Consider the following 22,736-nt stretch of genomic DNA (forward strand, 5'->3'; position numbering starts at 1 on the left):
CACATTGAATGACGTCCTCCTCCATTTATCCTAAATCTGGCTGTGTAGTAGTCTACCTGCCACTTTCTGCAGCGTCTTAAGCCCTTCTTGTTGCATAGCTGGACAGAAGAAATACAGACTCCTTAGGGTCAATTGTCAACTGTTTCAAGGTCATGATGGTATGTGCGGTTCCTGGTTGGTTGTTCAGGCCCCTATCTAGAAGGCTGCTCTTACTTATGCAGCTGGAATGGTTCCCCAGGAACAATTCTCTCTCTCTCTAAAATATCTGGAGCACAGTGTGAGCTGACCAGGTTCTCTCCTCCCCCAAGCAATGCCTGACATGCCCACTTGCAGGAAGGGAACTGATTATTGGCATTACACCAAATCTCATTTAGGGCAGCTTTTTTCCCCTCTTGTAGTGCACCTGGGCCAAGAATGGGGCCCATTCTGTAGGGCCTCTCAGCAGCTCGGTCGAAATGTCAATCTCAATGATTGATTAATCTCATAAATTTTAGCTCTGACTTTATCTGAAAAATTGCCTCTGCAGAGCTTGCTGCAGTTTGGAAGTTCACTGCTGTTTTGCAGCTATCACTTTCCTATTTTGTAGGCTTACTTGTGCATATGGAAAGTCTTCGTATTTTAGAATTAATCTGTCTTGGATGCCTCTGTATTTCTAACTGAGAACTATAATTGCATGGTTGTCATTTGAAGTATCAGAGGCCCTATGCTGATTTGTACAAGCAGCAATATTTTGAGGGCATGCAAAAGAGTTGTTTTGTGGGAAGTGTCAGTTGTTACGTCTGGAATCCCATGAGGGAACATTCTAGCGGCATTTTCGAAACTCTGAATAGGACCCTCATATGTTTTTTAATTGGCAGCTTACAATACTTTCTGGTGACTTTTTGCTGTATGGATTGATTTTATGCCCTTATTTTCATCCAGAATGTTTTGTTGATGTAGTTTACGTCTTCCTAACAGGAGTGAGTAACCATTATCAGAATTTTGCCCAATTCCATGGTTCCTATGTCTGTATAGGAAACAGTGTTACTCTGTAGTTATGGCTAATGTAGTCTTTCCCTGGGCCAAAAGAAAGTGAAATGTGTAAAATCTGCTTGATTGACTAACGATTTCTCCACCCCTAAATGCTATGCTTAAGTCTTTGTAGTAGCAAGAAAAAGGTCTCCAAGCTGGTAAAACTTGCTACAATTTTCTTCTCTTTGAAATTTGATCTTTCATGGGCCTGTACCTTCTATCATTTCCCTAATAGTGACATAACTGAATTGTAGCTCAGCTACAACGTTGACCGTTCTAGCTTCCAGCCTGATTAAGCACAGGTATCATGAAATTCATAACTATGGGAGACTTAACCATCCTGCTGTGGTACTGTAAAGAATTTGTTAAACTGTATAAAGTAATCTTGTGGTTGTTTCAAACAGATTTCTTTTAGCATAAAATCCAACAGTGGGATTTTCAAAATCGTATTGGCCTAACTGTTCCCACTGAAGCCTGTGATAAAACTCTGATTGACTTCACAGAGTTAGGACATTGGGATGAGATTTTCAAATGTGCTCAGCACACAGTTTGTTTTGCTTTTTTATATTTTTTTAAAGGTGACTAACTTTCAAAGATTTTTTTGTGTGAAAGAACTGATTAGTATTAAATGTTCTGTTCAAGTCTTCTATCTTGGTACGTATAGCAAGGACATGGCTGGAACTGTCAATAAAAGAAATGCTGGACAGTATCTAAAAGTGACTGAAAATTGTGAATTACAGCTATAAGTTTTCTTTTATTTCAGTAAATATGAATCCCAGCACTGTGCCTCAATCATTGAGCTCTCTTTGTGCTTTCTGAGAACTCTGCTATAGGAGATATTGAAACTGAGTTTTAATTTGTATCCCATTAGATTAAGTGTGTGGCTGGTCATGAGTTAATTTAATTTTTTCTTTCAACAGTTGCTTCTAGACTTCCTTGTGTGGTCCTGTGGAGGTGACAAAGCTGAACGGCTGATGCATATAACCTAGTTTTATTCTACACTGGCCACTTTTCAGATATGAGTAACTTTAGCATATTCATTTTCTTTAAAAATAAAAATGGCTAAATAGACATTAGGGACTTAGAGACACATTTAATTATAGGGCAGATAAAATATCTGGTATGCATTAACCTTTACTCATAAGCATAATATTCGTTAAAAACATTAAACACAATTTTAGAAATATTACTGAGCAGAGACCAAGGATACTAGGCTTATCAGCTGTGATACTTTAAAACACTAAACTATAATGTTATGGAAAAACTGAAAGGTGTAAAAATGTTACAACAAACATTATTATGGTACCACTAGCATGCACCACTTTAATATTTTTCCTTTCCAAATCCAAGGGAAAAGGGGAATATGTAAAAATAGCTATAGGAAAAAATAATGATCTTATCCTTTGTCCCTTAACATAGAAAATGGGTGGGATTTTTCAAGAGCATCTAAGGATTAAGCACCAACTCCCATTAAAAGTCAGTAAGCTTTGGGTGCCTGGCTCCTTTAGATGCTCTTGAAAAATCCCACTCTATATGGATAATGTACCTAAGATAGAAGTTAGAGTTTTCTCTAAAGGACACCCTTGACCATTTTGTTTCATAGAGTATTTCAGAATGCAGAACATTTCATTTTTTAAATTTAGTAATATTGGAAGGTGTCAGACTGACAGTACTCATAGCTGAAATCTTTTTGGGTTACAGAACAAGAACAGCATGGGCAACAGCAGATAAATGCTTTTTACAATTATATCTCCTTTTCCTTTCCTCGTGTTCAAAACAAACTAATATCTATTCATTATTACAGTAGGTTTAAGTATTTTATTTCATTCTCTGGATCTGGCTTTGGAAACAATTGATATTAATGCTTTCCAGTCTCTATCAGGACTGACATTCTTAAGACATTAACAAATAGACTCTAGTCAACAGAGATATTCATGAATGTAGCAGATCAGGGTATATATTTTTATTCACCTTTCTTGTAAGGTACACAGAGAAAAAAGGTGTCCAGCATCTTAGAGGTAAACAGAATATAAATCTGACTTCTTCTTCGAGTGATTGCTCATATCCATTCCAGTTAGGTGTGTGCGCGCTGCGTTCACGTTCATCGGAAGACTTTTTACCCTAGCAACACTCGGTGGGTCGGCTGGGCGCCCCCTGGAGTGGCGCCGCTATGGCACCGGATATATACCCCAGCCGACCCAGCCACCCTTCAGTTCCTTCTTACCACCCGTGTCGGACATTGGAACAGTAGAGTGTGGCTTAGCTGACCTCCACTCCCCCAGCTACTAGTAGTTTCTTGTTCGTTATCGTGTATGTAGCTATAATTCTTTTTTATATATATAGTTACATGTTTCTTCCTTGATAGTATAGTTAGTTTAGTAATAGTTAGTGGGGTTCGGGGAGTAGCCCCTTCCCCGCACCCGGTGCCGGAGCCCATGCCCAGCTCACCGGGTTTCAAACCGTGCTCGGCCTGCCACAGGCCAATGCCGACAGGAGATCCGCACGACTCCTGTTTGAAGTGCCTCGGGGAATCGCACTTGACAGCTAAGTGCCCCATTTGCAAGGCTTTCAAGCAGCGAACAAAAAAGGAGCAGGACATCAGGCTTAAACAGCTCCTCATGGAGGCGGCTCTCACCCCTCCACCTTTGGCACCAAGCGCTGGTCAGTCGATGAGCAGAAGCACTTCCGCGGCACCGGACCGCACCGATACACCCAAAGACTCTCGGCACTGGACGTCACTGGCACCGAAGTCAGCTCCACGACGCTCCCTCTCCCCAAGGTTGAGAAAGGCCAAGACTCCTACTGCTTCGGCACCACCCGCACCGCAGCCAGAGAGTATGCCTAGGTCGGATCGCCCGGCGCCGATACCCGCTGCAGCACCAACTAAATCGGCACCGTCGATTCCGGTCCCACAAGGGCCATCAAGTCCGGCACCTGTTAGCTCCCCGGCGCGTGCTGCGGTAGAGCTCACTATGCCGTCCATGTCAGAGGCGTTCTCAGCAGCAAGGGACCTGATCGCCCTGACAGACTCAGCACTGCCTCTACCCCCGGCACTGCCGGTGAGGGTAATCCAATCCATAGGCAAGCCGACCTTGATTAGACCACCCTGTGTCGGCTCAGCGGACCGGCACCGCTCACGATCGCGGTCCTGCAGATGCTCCAGGTCCAGACGCCGCTCCCACTCTCGACGCCACTCGCAGTCCCGGCACCGTTCTACTACACGGCACCAGTCAGACTTGCGGCACTGGTTGGATTCCCGTTCACCGGCTCACTACCCGTGGCACTGCTCCAGTTCTCGGCACCGCTCCAGGCACCGTGCCTCCCAAAGCCATTCACGACGTCGGGATTCGAGATCTCGGTCGACCTCCCAGCACCGATCTGGTCGCAGGTCCCGATCTCGATCCCGGTACCGATATGGGTCCCGACACCGGTCCCCGATACATAGGGGAGCGAGGTCCGTTGGAACATCTGCACAAGGCTTCTCCGCTCCTCCATGGCCATCCAGACATACGTCAGTGTCATCTCACGCAGACAGCTACTATGACCAAGACCACGATGCGGATGCCTACCGGAGTTTTTCAAGAAGCCCTGACCCAAGACCTCACCAGTGGTCCTTTTGGACACCTTGGGCGTACCACCAGAACCAAGGTGCTCCGCTAGTTCCGACCCGCTCTGCTTCATCAGAGCACTGAGCACCAGAGGCCACAGTTAGCCGTCATCCTCCACCCGGGACAGAGGAGCCGATAGTCCCCCCACCGGGTTCCCCGGTGCCACTGGAGCAGGAACCAGCGCATGAGCAAGAGGCCTTACAGGACCCGCTCGTCCCCGGAATTTCATCTTCTTCCTCTCCAGATGAGGCAGTGGCAGGGACTTCCTCTTCGGGGCCGCCTCCAAAAGACCGAAGAGCCCATCACGACCTCCTCAGGAGGATAGCACTCAATATGAACCTCCAGGTGGAGTCCCGGAGGTTGAGGACCCTGTAGTGAGCATCCTGTTGGCAGATACCCCCACTAGAGTGGCTTTGCCTTTCATCAGGATCATCCAAGCCAATGCCGACACCTTATGGCAGTCTCCAGCCTCCATTCCCCCTATGGCAAAGGGAGTACCTCTCGGAGGTACAAGTATCTATATGTCCACCCTCCTCGCTAGTTGTCCAATCGGTCAATGAGAGGGAGCGCCATGGCCAACAGGCGCCAGCCCCAAAGTCAAAGGAGGCTAGGCGGATGGACCTCTCAGCCGCAAGGTGTATTCGGCAGGCGCCCTACAGCTCCGGGTGGCAAATCAGCAGGCTCTACTGAGCCGTTATAGCTACAACACCTGGGCGGAGGTGGGTAGATTTACAGAACTACTCCCCCCGGACTCCCGCCATGAATTCGCTGCATTCCTAGAGGAAAGGAAAAAGGTAGCCAGAACCTCCCTCCAGGCTTCTCTAGATGCGGGCGACTCGGCAGCCAGAACTCTGGCCTCCGGTATCACCATGAGACGCATCTCATGGCTACAGGTTTCCAACCTCCCGCCTGAGTTACAATATACCATACAGGACTTACCCTTTGATGGTAAGGGTCTGTTCTTGGAGAAGACTGACCCCAGGCTACAAAGCTTGAAAGACAACAGGGTCATCGTGCGTTCTTTGGGCATGCATACACCTGTGACCCAACGCAGACCTTTCCATCCCCAGACTCACTGCCCGTACTTTGTGCCCAGACACAGGCAAGACTTTAGCAGACGGCGTGGGCGGGGTGGCCGTAGACGCCAGTCCGGACCCCACGGGGGCCAAAACCACGGCCCCTCAAAACCACCAGCGGGACCTAAGTCTTCGTTTTGAAGGTATGCTCGAGGACGACGTACCAGTTTCAGGACAGGATCTGTATCCTCCCTTCTCCAACCGCCTCTCCTACTTCCTCCCGGCGTGGTCCCAATTGACCTCAGACCTCTGGGTCCTACGCACGGTGAAACAAGGATACCACCTCCAATTTATTTCAACCCCGCCTTCCCACCCTCCAACCCAGTCCCTCTTCAGGGACCCCTCTCACAAGCAATTCCTCCTACAAAAGGTGCAGACGCTCCTCGCCATAGGAGTAATAGAGGAGGTACCACAAGACGAGAAGGGCAAAGGGTTTTACTCCCGTTACTTTCTGATCCCCAAGTCAAAAGGAGGCCTCAGGCCTGTCCTAGACCTGCGAGGCCTCAACAAGTTCATGATAAAGTTGAAGTTCCGCATGGTCTCCCTGGGGACCATTATCCCATTCTTGGATCCTGGAGACTGGTATGCAGCCCTCGATATGAAGGACGCGTACTTTCACATCGCCATATTTCCTCCACACAGGAGGTATCTTCGCTTTGTAGCCAACCACCAGCACTTCCAATTCACGGTCCTCTCTTTTGGCTTCTCCACAGCCCCAAGGGTGTTTACAAAGTGTATGGCCGTAGTCGCCACACACCTCCGCCGACGTCGGATACACGTATTCCCGTGTCTGGACGACTGGCTCATCAGAGGGACCTCCAAGACACAGGTCAGGCAGCACGTAGGCATTATCAGCGACCTATTCACACGCTTAGGCCTGATGCTCAATATGGAAAAATCCACACTGGTCCCCACACAAAGGCTAGACTTCATAGAAGCTACCCTGGACTCCAGTCTAGCCCAGGCCTACTTATCCCAGCCACGATTCCAGGCAATGGTGATGATCATTCGAGGTCTGCAGAACTTCAACGACCTCGGCTCGCACTGTCTCGATCTCTTAGGACACATGGCTGCCTGTACTTATGTGTCCAAATATGCCAGGATCCGCCTCCGACCCCTCCAAGCGTGGCTCAGTTCAGTCTACCGTCTGGGCAGGGACCTAATAAACGCAATAGTTACCATTCCCTCGACTGGTGGCTAACCCCCTCCCTGGTATGTGCAGGGTTACCTTTCCATCCGCCACAACCCTCAGTGTCCCTGACGATGGACGCGTCATCTCTCGGATGGGGGGCTCACCTCAGACACCTTCGTACCCAGGGCCTTTGGTCATCACAGGAGCTGGCGCTTCACATAAATGTCCGAGAGCTGAGAGCGGTCCGCCTGGCGTACCAGACGTTCCAGCAGCATCTACACGGCCGTTGTGTCTCAGTGTTTACAGACAATACAACAGCCGTGTATTATATCAACAAACAGGGAGGGACTCGATCTTTCCCCCCCATGTCAGGAGACCATCCGACTCTGGGACTTCTGCATAGCCCACTCGATAGACCTGGTAGCATCCATTCTCCCAGGGGTTCGGAACACTGGTGGATCAGCTGAGCAGATCCTTCCTCTGTCACGAATGGTCGATAAGACCAGATGTTGTTCATTCGATCTTCCAGAAGTGGGGCTTTCCCCACATAGACCTGTTCGCCTCTCGCACAAACAGGAAATGTCAAGCATTCTGCTCCTTCCAGGGTCTTTCACCGGGATCGATCTCAGACGCGTTCCTCATGTCGTGGAAGCACCGCCTGCTCTATGCCTTCCCACCGTTCCTGCTGGTTCACAAGGTCCTGATAAAACTCCACAGGGACAGAGCGCACATAATCATGATCGCGCCAGCGTGGCCCAGACAGCACTGGTACACCATACTGCTCAACCTGTCCATAGCCAGCCCAATTACCCTGCCACTCCACCCGGACCTCATAACGCAGGACCGCGGCAATCTTCGTCACCCGAACCTGCAGGTCCTTCACCTCACGGCGTGGCTCCTGGATGGCTAAACAGGTCGGAGTTATGCTGCTCCACTCCGGTACAACATATACTCCTGAGTAGCAGAAAGCCTTCCACTCGGTCAACATATCTGGCCAAGTGGAAACGTTTCTACTGCTGGTGTGAAACGCAGAATGCTACTCCCTCTGAGGTCTCAATCCCCACGATCTTGGACTACCTCTGGTCCCTTAAGCAGCAGGGCCTGGCGATATCTTCTTTGAAGGTGCACTTGGCGGCCATCTCCACATTCCATCCAGGTGTTTTCCCACCCTTTAGTTACTAGATTTCTCAAGGGCCTGGAGCGCCTCTACCCCCAAGTACACCACCCTGCCCCTATCTGGGAGCTCAACCTAGTCCTAAACAGGCTTATGCTTCCGCCATTCGAGCCGTTGGCAACTTGCTCACTGCTATACCTGTCTTGGAAGACAGTTTTTCTAGTAGCCATTACATCGACCAGACGGGTCTCCGAACTTCGAGCGCTTACAGTGGACCCACCGTATACTGTCTTTCACAAGGACAAGGTACAGTTGCGACCACATCCGGCGTTCCTCCCTAAAGTGGTGTCGGCCTTCCATACCAATCAGTACATCTTCCTTCTGGTCTTCTTCACGAAGCCTCACCCATCTCGACGGGAACAGCAGTTACACTCCTTAGATGTCCGTAGGGCTCTCGCTTTTTGTATCGATTGGACGAAGCCTTTTCGAAAATCCCCCCAACTCTTCGTTGCAGTGGCTGACCAGATGAAAGGCCTACCTGTCTTCTCCCAGAGGATCTCCTTTTGGGTGATGGCATGCATACACACGTGCTATGACCTGGCTCATGTTCCCTCGGGCCATCTCACTGCACATTCTACCAGAGCTCAGGCTTCATCAGCTGCCTTCCTGGCCCATGTTCCAATCCAGGAGATATATCGCGCAGCTACCTGGTCCTCGGTCCACACCTTTGCTTCGCACTATGCTCTGGTCCAACAGTCTAGAGATAATGCAGCCTTTGGCTCAGCGGTTTTGCACTCTGCCACATCTCACTCCGACCCCTCCGCCTAGGTAAGGCTTGGCAATCACCTAACTGGAATGGATATGAGCAATCACTCTGTCATGAATTCAGGTGTTTGACTTCATTACAAATCTTTCCTCTTACCTATACCAGATTTATTATTTGATTTATAACAACTCCAACTGTTCTACTGTGCAAACACAAAGGAAGACACAGTCCCCTCCCTGAAGAGTTTACAATCAAAGATTTACAACTCTTTATATGGTCAACTAAACTATTATTCGCCAATTTTATTCCCTCTCGATTTTTAAACCACTATAATGAAGGTGGAAATAAGGAAACCGTGAAGGAGGGCATTACTTTGGCACCTCAGTTTATTTGTACTTGATACAGTGGTTCATCCTTCTACCCATATGCAGTAATAGAACAGCTCCTTTCTCAGAAATCTACATTGGTTGAATGTACATTTCCAGATGAAGTGTGTTGTTAATAAATAAGTTAAGATTTCCAGCTCCTTTTTTTGGTCTCTGATATGGAAATTGTTCTCCCACCTTCCACCTCCACAGTTGCAGATTACATCTCAAGATCTCTTATATTTCAACCACCCTCTGAAGCCCAAAAGCTGGCTTTAAACATACACATACATTTTCCTTCTCTATGGACAAACACCACTTGTGTCTCGCTGTTTCTCAATGCCAAGTTTTTTTCCTAAACATAGCTATTGTACCTCTGTTCAGCTCTACCCAAATAATTATGAGTATTTATCATTAAATATTTATCATTAAATCTATATTGTTTACTTATATTTCCATGTATTTAATAAGCTGCGATACTGTGGTATTTTTGTATGGTTCTTGCAATAACTTAATTATCAAAACTGCATTCGTTTCAGATGGTGCTATTGATTATGCCCAGGGTTATATTTTATACCTTTATTTATAAATCTCTGTTTTGGAAGACTGGGAGTGTCACAGTCCTGGTCAAACTCCCCCAGCTGGACGTTCAGTAAACTGCTGTTTGGATCCACACAGTGGCTATGAATGCTTTTCAGCTCCTGTGGGCCTGGGTAGACTCAATAGCACAGTCTCTCTTTGGCCTCTAGGTTTGCTTCCCAGCCCATAAATGGTGTCTGGCATCTGTTCTCAGAAATCGGACCCTGTGTTGTAGCCAGTGCTGAACCCCAATAGCTTTGGCACACCTACCCTAGTGCTCCGCTCTAGTTTATGGTTAACCCCTTCTGGGACATGTGATAACTGAAGAAAATACAGAGACTTTGCAGAGGGATTTCTAAACCAATCACTCATTACTTTAGATAGCACAAGAGACAAATCCATGTAAAATAAACCACATGTACACAATTCCCTGCCTCATTTCCTCACCACTCTTGAGTGTTCTTTGGGAGTCAGTGTCTTTTCAGATTTGCAGCTCCCCTCTCCTGAACTTCATTCTTCCAGTACAGTCTTCTCTTCCTTTTCTGGTTGGTGAGAGAGCTACTCTGAGCAGACCTTCTCTTTTTCTGTATCTTGCATTCCCCACTGCCAGGTGAGCTCCTTGGTCAGCCTCAGACCCCCATGAGGTGATCCATTGCTTGGTTGTCAGCCTGCTTGGGAGAGCTGGGTTCCTTGGGTGGTAGCCAGCTCTTTGTCTAAGGGAGCTTCCACTTAAATGGAAGGTCATCAGGGTTTAATGACTCCCTCCCATTGCTAATCCTCTACTAGGGGCAAGAATTTCTCTTGAAGTGTGTGTGTTTTAGCTCAACATGTAGGCTACATAGCCAAAACAGTTTTACAATCAAAGTGGTCTTCATAAAACAGAATGAAAGTTGCAGCTTGATACAGATATATGCAGACATATACTAATCCATCACAAGGGGGTAATACTGTTTAGAATTGAAATAGTTAAAGGAGGAAAAAGAATAGTGTATAAATTAATGTATAATCATTTACCAACTCATTATTCATCTGAAATGTTTATAAGCTCAGCTGTGTTGTGAGGCATAATTATGTACAAAGAACATTTAGACACTTGGATGAAATGTACTATATAAAGTACTATCTGCAGCACTGTTCTTGTGAAACTCAAAAGAACGCATAGAAAAGGGCCACTGACATTGAGAAAAAAATTCACATTTGAATGAAAAGTAGAGAAAAACATGAAAGGTTTGACAAATACTGACATTTGATTGTTTTCTTCTATTATAATACATTTGTGCAGAATATAGCAGTATGAACATTTACATCTTGTTTTTGACTAATACTTTGCAGACAAGTATTCTGCTCAATTACTTTAGTTGATATTAGCTTTCAGAACTGTAACAAATTGTTGTATCAATAACAATCCACAGAAATGCTCCAAACTCAACGGAGATTGTTGTAAATCCACTGGAAACATTTAATGAATACACGGAGGAATAAAATGTATATACTATACAAACTTGAAGCCTCAGGGCTTGTCTTCACTACCGTGCTCCAGCTGTCTGTCAACAGTTGAGCGCTCTCCTGTCAATGTAATTACTCCACCTCAACAAGAGATGGAAGCTCCTGTCGATATAGCGTGGTGTAGACAGCGCCTTAAGTTGATGCAACTTACATCGCTCGGTAGGTGGCATTTTCATACTCCTGAGCGGTGTAACTTACATCAACTTAAGTGGTAGTGTAGACAAGTCCTCAGAAATACACTCTTGCGTGCCCTTTGCGATCATTCTCATTTTGTGACCAGCAAAGGCTGGTGCAGGGGTAAGCATGCACTGGTTCCTGGACAATACCACAATCCACTAAATATAGAACTCCAATTCTTAATGCCATCTTTAAAATGTTGTGTGATGTTAGACTGGAAATGAGCAAGGAGTCTGGCAGTTTATTGTACATTGGAGTCGGTCTTGCAATTCAGTCAAAGGTTGCCAAGCTAATTGTTAACATGTATATCAGTATTATGTATTTATATGGTCCCCAGTAGTAATCGAGAATTGTGCAGTCATGAAGATTGGAAGAAGAAAAGCGAGACTCGGTATATACAATTTAGATTTAACTACAGCCTTAGGCTGGATTTTCAAATGAACCCAAGGGAGTGTGGCACTAAAATACCATTAATATTCTTTGACAAGCCAGGCCATAGTCATAGACTCTAGCCCACTCTTATCATGTTGAGAAAGGGAGAGGTTTAAAAATGTGAACAAATGTTAAGATTTCCTTCCTTCCTTCCAAGTTTTAAAAAATAAATTCGAACCTGCTTCCATTATTAAACTGTAATTGGTTTGATTTTATATTATGCATTTTATTAAAAAAGATTTGATTTTAAATCAAAATGATGATTTTATAATACAAAATTTGTTTATAATACTGCCAGAGAAGTTTGAAAATAAAGTTCTTGTCCTACCAAATTTCCTTACATTTTGGCAACCATTACCTTTCCCTTGTGTTGAACTTGATTTTCTATTCTTACTACTCTGGTGCCCGAGCATCAATTGTTCTCCTTATTCAAGGAATAATATTTTACAACTAGTACAGAGCAATTAGAAGGGACTCAAAATCATGTTTAGATGTTTTACACCGAACATGTTTTTAGTTTGCAAATTAAATAGATATTTATATAATATAGTCTGCAAGGTCCTTTAGGTTCAAATGTTTAAGGGTAGGTCACATTTTTGGTGTAAACACTTCAACAGTATGATTTTTTTTAATTAACTTAAATCTTGATAGGTTTAAAAAGGGACAAAAATTACAAAATAATTAGGAGTTTTATTTACTATAGGAAAAGAGTGCTATAGGAAAACCTGGTTTTGTATTTGCAAATGCTAGCTAGCACCTTCTGCTTAAAAAGCTATGACCTCTTAGTGACCAATGAAGTAGATATAATGAACCAGTAAAATTACTATCCTATTTATTTTAAACTACATCAGATTCAGCACTTTGTGGACACTCTGCACACTAATAGCTGCAAAGTTATCAGGTGGATATTGTATTTGACGTACTTAATTTACAGCACCAGATTTTTCCTTTCTGGCATACTTAAGAGTTGACCATTGAGACCCTATCAGAAATAAATGAGTGGCTGTGTGTCTGAAAACTAGTTATATCGGAAGCAATTTGATTTTTGTTATAGCAAAAGCGTCTTCGTGTATGTTGAGATACATTAAAATATTGTAATATTACTGATAATTCTTGGAATGTTTGACTGTTCTACTTATTACAAGACTGCACATCAGTGAAATGAGCTGGACTCACCTTTTGATACAATTTGTACTTCTTAAAAAGTAAATAACACTTTTTTCAATGTTGTTGTAACATGTTGCTATTTTATCACAAACTACTGATATTGCCCTTTGCCTTTGTTGTAATGCCTGGATATGTTCTTAATCACTAAATTTTAACTTGTCAAAATTTGGTAAGATTAACAAAAGAAATCAATTCTCTCTCCTTCCCCTTTGCATTATAGTCCAACAGACTTCAGGCACCATACCAATGTGTGGTATTAATGGCAAAATAACTGAACATTATTGCACCCTCTTCCTTTTTCAAAATTTCTTGTTAGCAGTTGAGTGCTAATTCTTAAGCAAAAGGGTCAGCTTTTTAAAAATACATTGTTTTTTCTACCAGGGATGACTGCATTGCCTTTAGCTGTCCCACAAGTGAGTGCAGAACACTACCCCTACTCCTTTGTAGTAGTTTGATATAAATCATGTTGTACGGCTGACTTCCTACCTTTCAATCACAGCATCCCTCTGACTGACAGACAGGATACAGCCGGATTTTCATAATGATTTTCTTGTTTAAGTTTAAGTTTAAGTTTTCAACGTTGTCTTAAGTATTACTTGCAGAAATACATATCAATTTGTTGTTGTTTTACAATTGCCTTTTGGTAACTTGTTTTATATATGTGTATGGGCTCATGTTAACAAAAAGGCATGCTCTATACTACTGGGGAATTTCATACTACAAAAGTTGCTGTCAGTGCAGCAGCTGCTAAAGGTAATATGGTACTTTGAAGTATTTGTTCTTCTATTTATTAATTACATGGTTTTGATACTGGGCATTGTGTTTTGCAAAAATAATAAAGTAACATGGAGAAAACCATTCATAAGATCCCTTCTTATGAAAAAGGTCAGTTCAAAGAAACATTCTTGTTTAAAACTGATTATTTGTAATGGATTTAAGATGTCTTCCCTTAGTAAAATGGAAAAAAAAATCTTGTAACTGCTGAGCTACATTGCTTCAAGGGCTTCATTGCTTTATGAAGCTTTAGCTGCCAGCTAAGCTATTTGTCTTGATACACATAATATTAACAAATCACAATATGAACATGTTTTTACAATTTCATATTACTTATTGCAGATCTTACCTCTGGAAAAAAAACTGTAAAATTGAAAACTATACTCAAAAGCAGCATAATTTAATTAAAATTCAGTCATGTCAAGAGTCAGAGACACTAAAATCCTGTTTTACAAAGATTAATATGAAAGAGAAGGGTTTCAGTCAGTTACTTGGGTATCCAATATTGCATTACATCTCAGTTTTTGCAAACTGGATGTGTTTTGCATTTTAAGAGTCTTAGTGATTAATTTATATTGTTTTCTAAACCATTAATTAAATCTGTTTTACTTAATCTTTTAAAAGAGAATAATTTAAGGAACCAACAAATTCCCTGGTAAGGTTTAGAATCTGAGATCTTAAATTTTCAGAGAAAGCTAATTTTGTATGAACTAGTTAGATGAAAATTAGCTTTTTAAAAAATTTCTGTACTACTAAAAGAAAAAGGTATTAACATGTTAACATTTTGAAGAATCACTGATAAGTAGAGCTCTCTTTACACTTTAAAGTACTTAGCCTGCCACAACTTATGTATGAGACACAAGATGGGTGAGGTCTTATCTTTTATTGGACCAACTTCTGTTGGTGAGAGAGACAAGCAACAGAAGCTGGTCCCATAAAAGATATTTCTTAACCCACCTTGTCTTTGTAATATCCTGGGACCGACATGGCTACAATGTTGCATACAACTTATGTATGTGAACAGTCCTCTAGAACTTAATGTGCATAAATTGAACTGAGGCCTAACTAGCAAACTGTTTAATATAAGTTTCATTTTGATAATTAAATTACTTCCTAATTACTGTGCGTGAAGGACCATTTACTAGTTATTGGCCAAATCTTGGTCAGCTTAATCGTGAGAGTGATTTCAGTTAAATCAATGAAACTGTGTGTAAGAAGAGCAGAATTAGTCCCAGTGTCATCTTCTCTAATTCACAGTAGGTTTTTCATATATTTCAGTTTTTCTAAACCATTTGCAGGAGAATACAGAACAGTTTGTGGAGAGTGAAGTTTGAATAACTAACTGTTCAGTAATTGCTATATTTAGCCTTGCCATATTGAATCTATAGTGAACACTATCTTTCAGATATGGAAACGGTGAGTGACACTAAGTTTTAGTCTACAGATATGTAAAATGTTTTTAGCCATTGCTACAGCTGGAAGAAATACAGCAAAATTACAATAACCACACACACAAGTGCTGATTCGACTTGACGTTAGTCAGTAGAATAGTGGAAAGCCCCTTCTTCCCTAGGTTCCACACTTTTTCCAGCATAGTTGTATTAATAGTGAAGACACAATGAAAGCTTTTCATAAGTGTTACCACAGTTCACAATGTTAAGACATGCATTTGTGACTGTTGCCCTTGCAATATAGCATATTAGCAATATACTGATAACAAGATTTTTATTCCAGTCCTCCAAATGCCTTTGTTCAAACTAAACTCATTGTCATAACTGAGTTGTGCTTATAACTTCATAAACAGATGATTAATTATTCCTGTACAGCTGTTAGAATTTTATATATAAAATAAGATTAAATACTTTTGAATGATTGGGGATTTTAGCTCTTGATAACCTGTTTCATCATACAACTTTGGTACATACAAATGTTGCAACAATTGAAAATTATTTGGTGGCAGGTCTGCAACTTCCATCTTTATTTACTTTTTGTTTGAGGTATAAAAGTGTGTTTTTTTTAAAGCCAGTTTAATCTGTACAATATTAAATTCTATAGAATAACTTGATAAATTGCTTAATATGTGTTTAATCAGCCGCAGATGTTTCAGGATGACTACAGACAGATCCTTTTAGTATTCTGTATTACATGAGGTCTCACACCTGATCCTTCACAGATTTATGCTCATATGTAAAACTCTGCAGCATTGGTGCCTACGTGAGCTAGTTCTCTGTACTGAACCCAAAGGTCTGATTTATAAATGAGCTTGGTGGATTGGGGTTCATTTGAGTTTCATTGTGACATTAGACTTTCAAAGGCCATCTTTCATCCGTATGACTAGATAAGTACAACAGATAAGTACAACAGAAGGTTGGTGTACTTAAAACTCTGATTTTATCTTTAAAGGTGTAATTTCAACCCACGACAGAATCATAGTTAAAATAGCTTTGGTCTTTAAATTCACCCCACTGTGCCTAGATATTATGGCACCTCTGCTCATTGGCTATTTGTGCAATATTGTACTTGGTCAAAATCGCAACAAGTTGACTGTCTCAGGCTTAGCTTTTGTGCCTTTCTTTAATTTCAGAGAGTTTTCAAATCAAAAAGCCAAACATTGCTCTGATTGAAATGTTGTATGCAGTGTCAGCCTGAGAAATGGAGTTACAACCCAATTATAAATAATAAACTTTATAAATAAAATGCTGATAGACCCTCAAATATAAAACTTAAGACAGTTTTCATTAGGAGGGGAGAGAACCATAAATGTCCTTTCAGTGGTCACTGCTAAAGCAATGCTGACTTTTTAAAATTTTTAATTAAACGTTACATCGGTAGTTCTAAAATTCTGTACCACCAGGCGTCCAAAGACTTGCTGATGGCCCGTGGGGAACTTCTTAGTTGAATGACACTAGGTCCTCATTTGCAGCTACTAAATACCATTTTTTAAAACCCCTAAAAATACTTTCCTAATATTTACATTTCCAAGTAAGCAATTGTAGTGTTTCCGTGGGGACTGTTATTTAATCATAAATGGAAGGGAGATGGTCTACAATATATTAAGATGTGGTCCACAGTATAGGATTTTAGAATCCCTTTCTTAAACAATGTTACCTCATTTGCCATATTCTCTACTTCCCTACATCTGTACAGCTAAAAAGTTAAGGGTGACCACTGTACATTTGTTAAAAATAATAATAGAAAAACCTTAAATAATTATTGTGTTTGGTACTATACTTTTATTTCCAGTCCTTTAATACACTAGATTCTTAGGGAGAATGTTACTAACCTGTTTTGTTCTTAGTATGGATATCTCTGGGTGGGTTCAGAGAGAAGATTTTTTTTTTTTCCTGATGTGTTTAATAAGGTGTATAGAGTTGAGTTTTACTGGGTTTAAACTTTCCTGTAACAAGATTCATTAAGATTAATGCATGCTGTTTCTTGTAAGATGTCTAATATAGAATCCATGTAGTTAAGTGGCTCACAAAACTATGACATACTATATTTGGCATCTGTGATTAGAAAGGTTTCTACCTGAAAACAGAAATGGTTGTGGGAACATTACACTATTGTCTGCATCTATTCTAACTAATGGGAAAGTAGACCTCTGTATTATATTGCTGCTTGATCCATTAAGCACTGTGCATATTATATTCACCTCATGGAAAATGCCTGCTATTTTGTATAATTTGTAATACAAAATGTCTCACTAAATTAAGGGTGAAATATAATGAGTGCTGATAAAACCCATTGTAATTTTAGCCTATCTTGATATTTCTATTATACTGTTTGAGATAATTTCATTATGCACATTATATTATTTTCCTAATATAACTTTATTTAAGACCAAATAGGTATTAGCCTTTGAAGACATGTTTATACAGAGTATCTGTTTATAGACAAGATAAACAACGGTCTCATATAGTTAAAAATTAAAGTTTTCGCTGCATTTGATTTTTCTCCTTTGTTTTTTCACAGCTGAAGGATTAGGTAGATTGATTATTGTGCCATACCTTTTTAAATGTATCAGGAGATATGCTTATGTAATAAATCTGTACCTTGTTACAGTCTCACTCTGACCTAACTTATTTCTAACTAAAACTGTACTTACAGAGAACCTCTGAGTTATGAACACCAGAGTAACGAACTTGCCAGTCAACCACACAGCTCATCTGGAACCGGAAGTACACAATCAGGCAGCAGCAGAGATTTAAAAAAACAACAACAAAAAAACCCACAAATATGGTACAGTACTGTGTTGAACATAAACTGCTAAAAAAAAAAAAAAAGTGGGGGAAGTTTTAAAAAAAGATTTGACAAGGTAAAGAAACTTTGTGCTTGTTTCCTTTAAATTAAGATGGTTAAAAGCACCATTTTTCTTATGCATAGCAAAATTTCAAAACTGTATTAAATCAATGTTCAGTTGTAAACTTTTGAAAGAATAACCATGTTTTGTTCAGAGTTATGACCATTTCAAAGTTATGAATAACCTCCATTCCCAAAGTGTTTGTAACTCTGAGGTTCTGCAGTAGTATCCAGAGTTTGTTAGAACATTATAGGACAGTAACAGAAAACAATCAATGTGTCGAGACTTAAGGTTTATAACACTTTGTACCTGATAACTTTGAGGGGGGTTTTCGTTTCTGTTGCCAGCAGATGGAGTCGATATAATTGGATCACATGTATAAAATGATGCTTTTTACACACGCGCGCACACACACACACACCCCTCTGCCTCGTCCAAAGCAGCACAATGATCACGTTACGAAGCACAGATGATAGTCTGGACTGGTATGAGAATTCCAATTAGTACATAAGAATATGGATACTATTTTCTAAGAGAAGTCTTTCTAAGGATGTCACAAGTACCACTAGCATGTTCTTGTGTGCAATTGCGTTTCTTTACTGTTGAGAATTTGAGAAGTTCACATACTGGTCATTTTCAGCCTCACTTTGCCCTGATAGAAAAAGTGGAGTTCTTTGTGTGATATAACTTAAATTCCTCCAAGCTCTTGATGAAACAGGCCCTAGAAAAAATCTTCTGATAATCTATTGTCTGATACTACTGGAATTATTTGAGGGATCCTTTAGAGACCCCTAAGAGAGACTCATCTCTAGTGCACAAATTGCTACCTGATTTACCTCTGCCACTCTGTACCTATTTAGGTTTCTGACATACACAGTAGTTAGAAAAACCTAATACTGAACCAGACAACAAAAAATAACCAGATCCTCCACTTGCCCCAGGCATCCACCCCAATATTTTTCATCAGCAGCCCTCTTAAAAAGATATGCATTGTAGTATCCCCTAAAGGACAACAGCTTTGGCCTATTTCAAACTAAAGGGGGAGAGCATATTCCAAAGGAAAAGGCCTGCAGAACCCCTGCTTGGAGTCCCCTTTCTTTGATAGTGAGCGTTATTACACATGGTGCCTAGAGGAGCACTTCTCACTTTAAGTAGCAAATAGCCACTGTCATTATGGTCCATGGCGATGATGATGCTTCTGGGTGAGACTAGTGTTATCAAATGGGCCTACACTTTAATTGAACTCAAACGTGAAGGCATTGGCTTTTTTGTTAAATTGGTTAGCTCACTGACCACAAGACAAATGCTTAGTAATTTGCTAGAGCTTGACTGTTGTTACAGGGTTGAATTCAGCATGTTGGTAATTGACCTGTAAAGGGCTGAATGGCATAAATCTTTACTATTTGAGAGGCCTCTCCCTGTGTGATACTGCTACAGCTTCACTTCTTGGAAGTGCGCAAGAGGCTTTAGCAGAGTAGACAGGGCCCCTAGACTTTGGAATTTACTCACCTATATTGGTCTCTAATAGCCTGAATCTGTCAAACCTCAGGACATGCTGCAGGGCCAGTCCCTTTCCCACGTTTTTGGCAAGGAGCAGAATTAATGCATTTAAGTGCAAAAAGAACAGACTAACACAGCTGCTACTCTGAAATCTGCATTTAAGTGGGAATCTATGACTGGAATTTTGTTTTCTTTTCCTCTGGGTGTTGAGGCATGTGCTTTGTTTTTTTAATACAGCACATATGTCTGTGGATGGACACCTTTTTAATGGCTACATCACTTTGTAAAGTGTTGCATTGTGTGTTAACTGATGGCAGTTAGTAACGGTGAAGACTTTGTAAGAGTTATGGTATTTAATCAACAAGTATCCCTTTTCCCTGAGGGTAAGGCTAGAACAAACTTCTGCTGGCAAAGCTATGCTGGTCAGGGACGTGATGTGACAGATGTAGCTGTGGCATGAGACATCCCTAAATGTTTTTACATACTGGCAAAATTGCTTTTGGGGTAGGAGGGTGGCTGGAATTTACTGTATAGGCTACCAAAAAGGCAATTTTGCCCAAGGACAATGTCTGCACTAAAATCACTTTGCCAGGGAAGCATACTGTTATACCTACACCATTGAAGCACTCCTAGCACTGACCTGGCCCTTGGTCTAGTCCTCTCAACAGCCAGACTGTATGCTTGGAGTGGAAGACGGCTTTTGGTGAGCAGTTGCATCTTGGCAAAGAGTAGCAGTGTGCTTTTAACTTTGGTGTACAATAAAGATGTGCCTCTTCCACTTCTGAACTTCAGGCTGGCATTGGTATCAAATCTTTGAGGGTCCTGGACCTCAAACTGTCCAAATTATGGGCAGGAAGAGATATGCATGGTTAGGTACTGACTAATACTGTGGGGAAATGGATTTCTTTGCTGAAAGCCACTTGAAACACTTACCTTCTCTCTCTGGCCACCACTTCATGTCATCAGGTGCATAGCCCACCCGTGCCCCCTAATCACTATTTCACATCATTAGAGACATGAACTCCCACCAGTTATCCACCTCTTATTCCTTTCCTCAGTCACCATCCCCACCTGTTCAGGAAAGATGAGCTTTTCAACATAGCTGGGCAGTGATCAGAATTAGGCTGGTTTGGATGAGGTAGAAGTGCTAGAGCCATGGCACCATCTCTTTCCTCCCCCCTTGCAAATCCTCAAAAGCAGCAAGCCTGCAGCCCTCTTGTTTATAACAGGACTCAGCCCCTCTCCCTACCTAATCCTTGTGAGAACCCTGGAGGCATTAAAGTGAATCTAAAGTAGAAATATTTTGAACAATTTAGGGCTTTAAAAGTCAATACCAACCCCTCAATTGTGACCCAGGCACAAATAGGCAGCTAGTGCATATCCTAAACATGTATGTTCACATTAATATTTTCTACTCTAGCAGCATGCTGCATTCTACAGCAGCTTCAGTTTCCACGTTGTTTTAGGTATTGCCTGAGATTGGGCACATTATAGTAATCCAATACTGGTGACAAAAGCATGGGACACAGGTGTAAAGTCGGTAGCTGAAAGAAAAAAGCTGAAGCCTCCTGGTCTGCTGCAGAAGGGGAAAGCATCTCTGAGGTGGTCTTGGAACATCTGTTCCCCCTTCACTAGAATGTAGAGTTGCAGAGTCTCCAACTGTTCAAGATTAATATTGATTTAAAGATTGTCATGGGATGAAACCAAAACTGGCCAGCTGTAGAATATGATTTGACTAGTCACTCGTCCAAATATCCTCAGAAAAGAAGCTATCCCCCTTTAAGCAGCATCACTGCAGTTTTATCCTAATTGAGCTTTGGTTAGTTTCTCACCCCACCCCAAAAAAGCCAGACATTTAGTAGCTCTACTGCCATATCCAAACACTGCTAGGGGGCAGTAGCATGTGATGGATGGAACCCTGCAAAACTTGAGCCAGCCCTTAGAGAGCAGTTGCTCCATTCCACCTCTGGAAAAACTCAGTAAGTCTGAACACAAATCCACTCCTGGGGTAGTCTGCAGGCATATCAACACATGAGCCATAGAACTGAATGTAGATTTAACAGAAGCACGGGCACACATGTAGTTTCTGTCCTTTACGTAGACTGGCATGGGTCAAGGATGTGAGACTTCAAAGAACTGATTTGTATCACCTGCCTTTGCAATATAATCACTGGGGTTGTGGGGAGGGAGGGTCACTACTACCTCATGGCCAAATTGTCGTCATCCAGTATTGCTGTAGTTTCTTATGCAGAAGCAGTTTCTTTTAAGAGGAATGCAACTCTGCAATCCTTAGCCCTGGTCTACACTACGAGTTTAGGTTGACTTTAGCAGTGTTAGATTAATTTAACCCTGCACCCATCCACCCGACGAAGCCATTTTTGTTGACTTAAAATCAATTTCTGTACTCCCTGACGGGATTAGTGCAGAGAGAGACCCTGCTGGGTCAAATTTGGGGTAGTATGGATGCAATTTGACGGTATTGGCCTCTGGGAGCTATCCCAGAGTGCTCCATTGTTACCGCTCTGGATAGGTAGACAGGAAGAGCCCCACAAACTTTTTAATTTCATTTCCTGTTGGGCCACAGTGGTGACCATGGAATCCCAGAATTGCAAGAGCTCCAGAATGGACCGAATGGGAGGTACTGCATCTGACCGCTGTATGAGACGACGAATCTGTGCTAGCCGAACTCCATTCCAAAAGACAAAATGCTGGAATATTCGAAGAAAAATCTCCAAGGGCATGAAGGACAGAGGCTATAACAGGGACCCACAGCAGTGCTGCATGAAACTTTAGGATATCAGGCAAGCCTATCAGCAAGGCAAACAGCCCCTCTAGGTCAGAGCCCCAGACATGCCATTTCTATGATCAGCAGCATGCCATTCTACGGGGTGCTTCTAGAACTACTGCCCCCCTCCTGGGCTAACTTGGCAGTTATTGCCCCATTTGTATGACAAAATAAAAGAATGCATGAATTTGAAACAATGACTTTATTGCCCCTGCAAGCAGAGATCAGGGAGGGGAGGGGAAGGCGGTTGGCTTACAGGGAAGTAGAGTGAACCAAGGGGGTGGGTTTTCATTGAGAAACAAACAGAACTTTCACACCCTAGCCTGGCCAGTCATGAAACTGGTTTTCAAAGCTTCTCTGATGCATAGTGTGTCCTGCTGTGCTCTTCTAACTGCCCTGGTGTCTGGCTGCATGTAATCAGTGGCCAGGCCATTTGTCTCATCC

The 22,736-nt window shown here is 42.2% G+C and overlaps 1 long non-coding RNA gene across 1 annotated transcript; it reads left to right on the forward strand.

The window, feature by feature from the left end:
• The first annotated feature begins 279 nt into the window (after nucleotides 1–279).
• On the forward strand, nucleotides 280–22,255 carry LOC115659029. The gene is made up of 3 exons (XR_004002425.1): nucleotides 280–290; nucleotides 6,534–6,536; nucleotides 22,092–22,255. It is a non-coding gene; the product is annotated as an uncharacterized LOC115659029 (long non-coding RNA).
• The last annotated feature ends 481 nt before the right edge of the window (nucleotides 22,256–22,736 follow it).

Source organism: Gopherus evgoodei, chromosome 10 (assembly GCF_007399415.2).
Source record: "Gopherus evgoodei ecotype Sinaloan lineage chromosome 10, rGopEvg1_v1.p, whole genome shotgun sequence".
NCBI lineage: Eukaryota > Metazoa > Chordata > Testudines > Testudinidae > Gopherus > Gopherus evgoodei.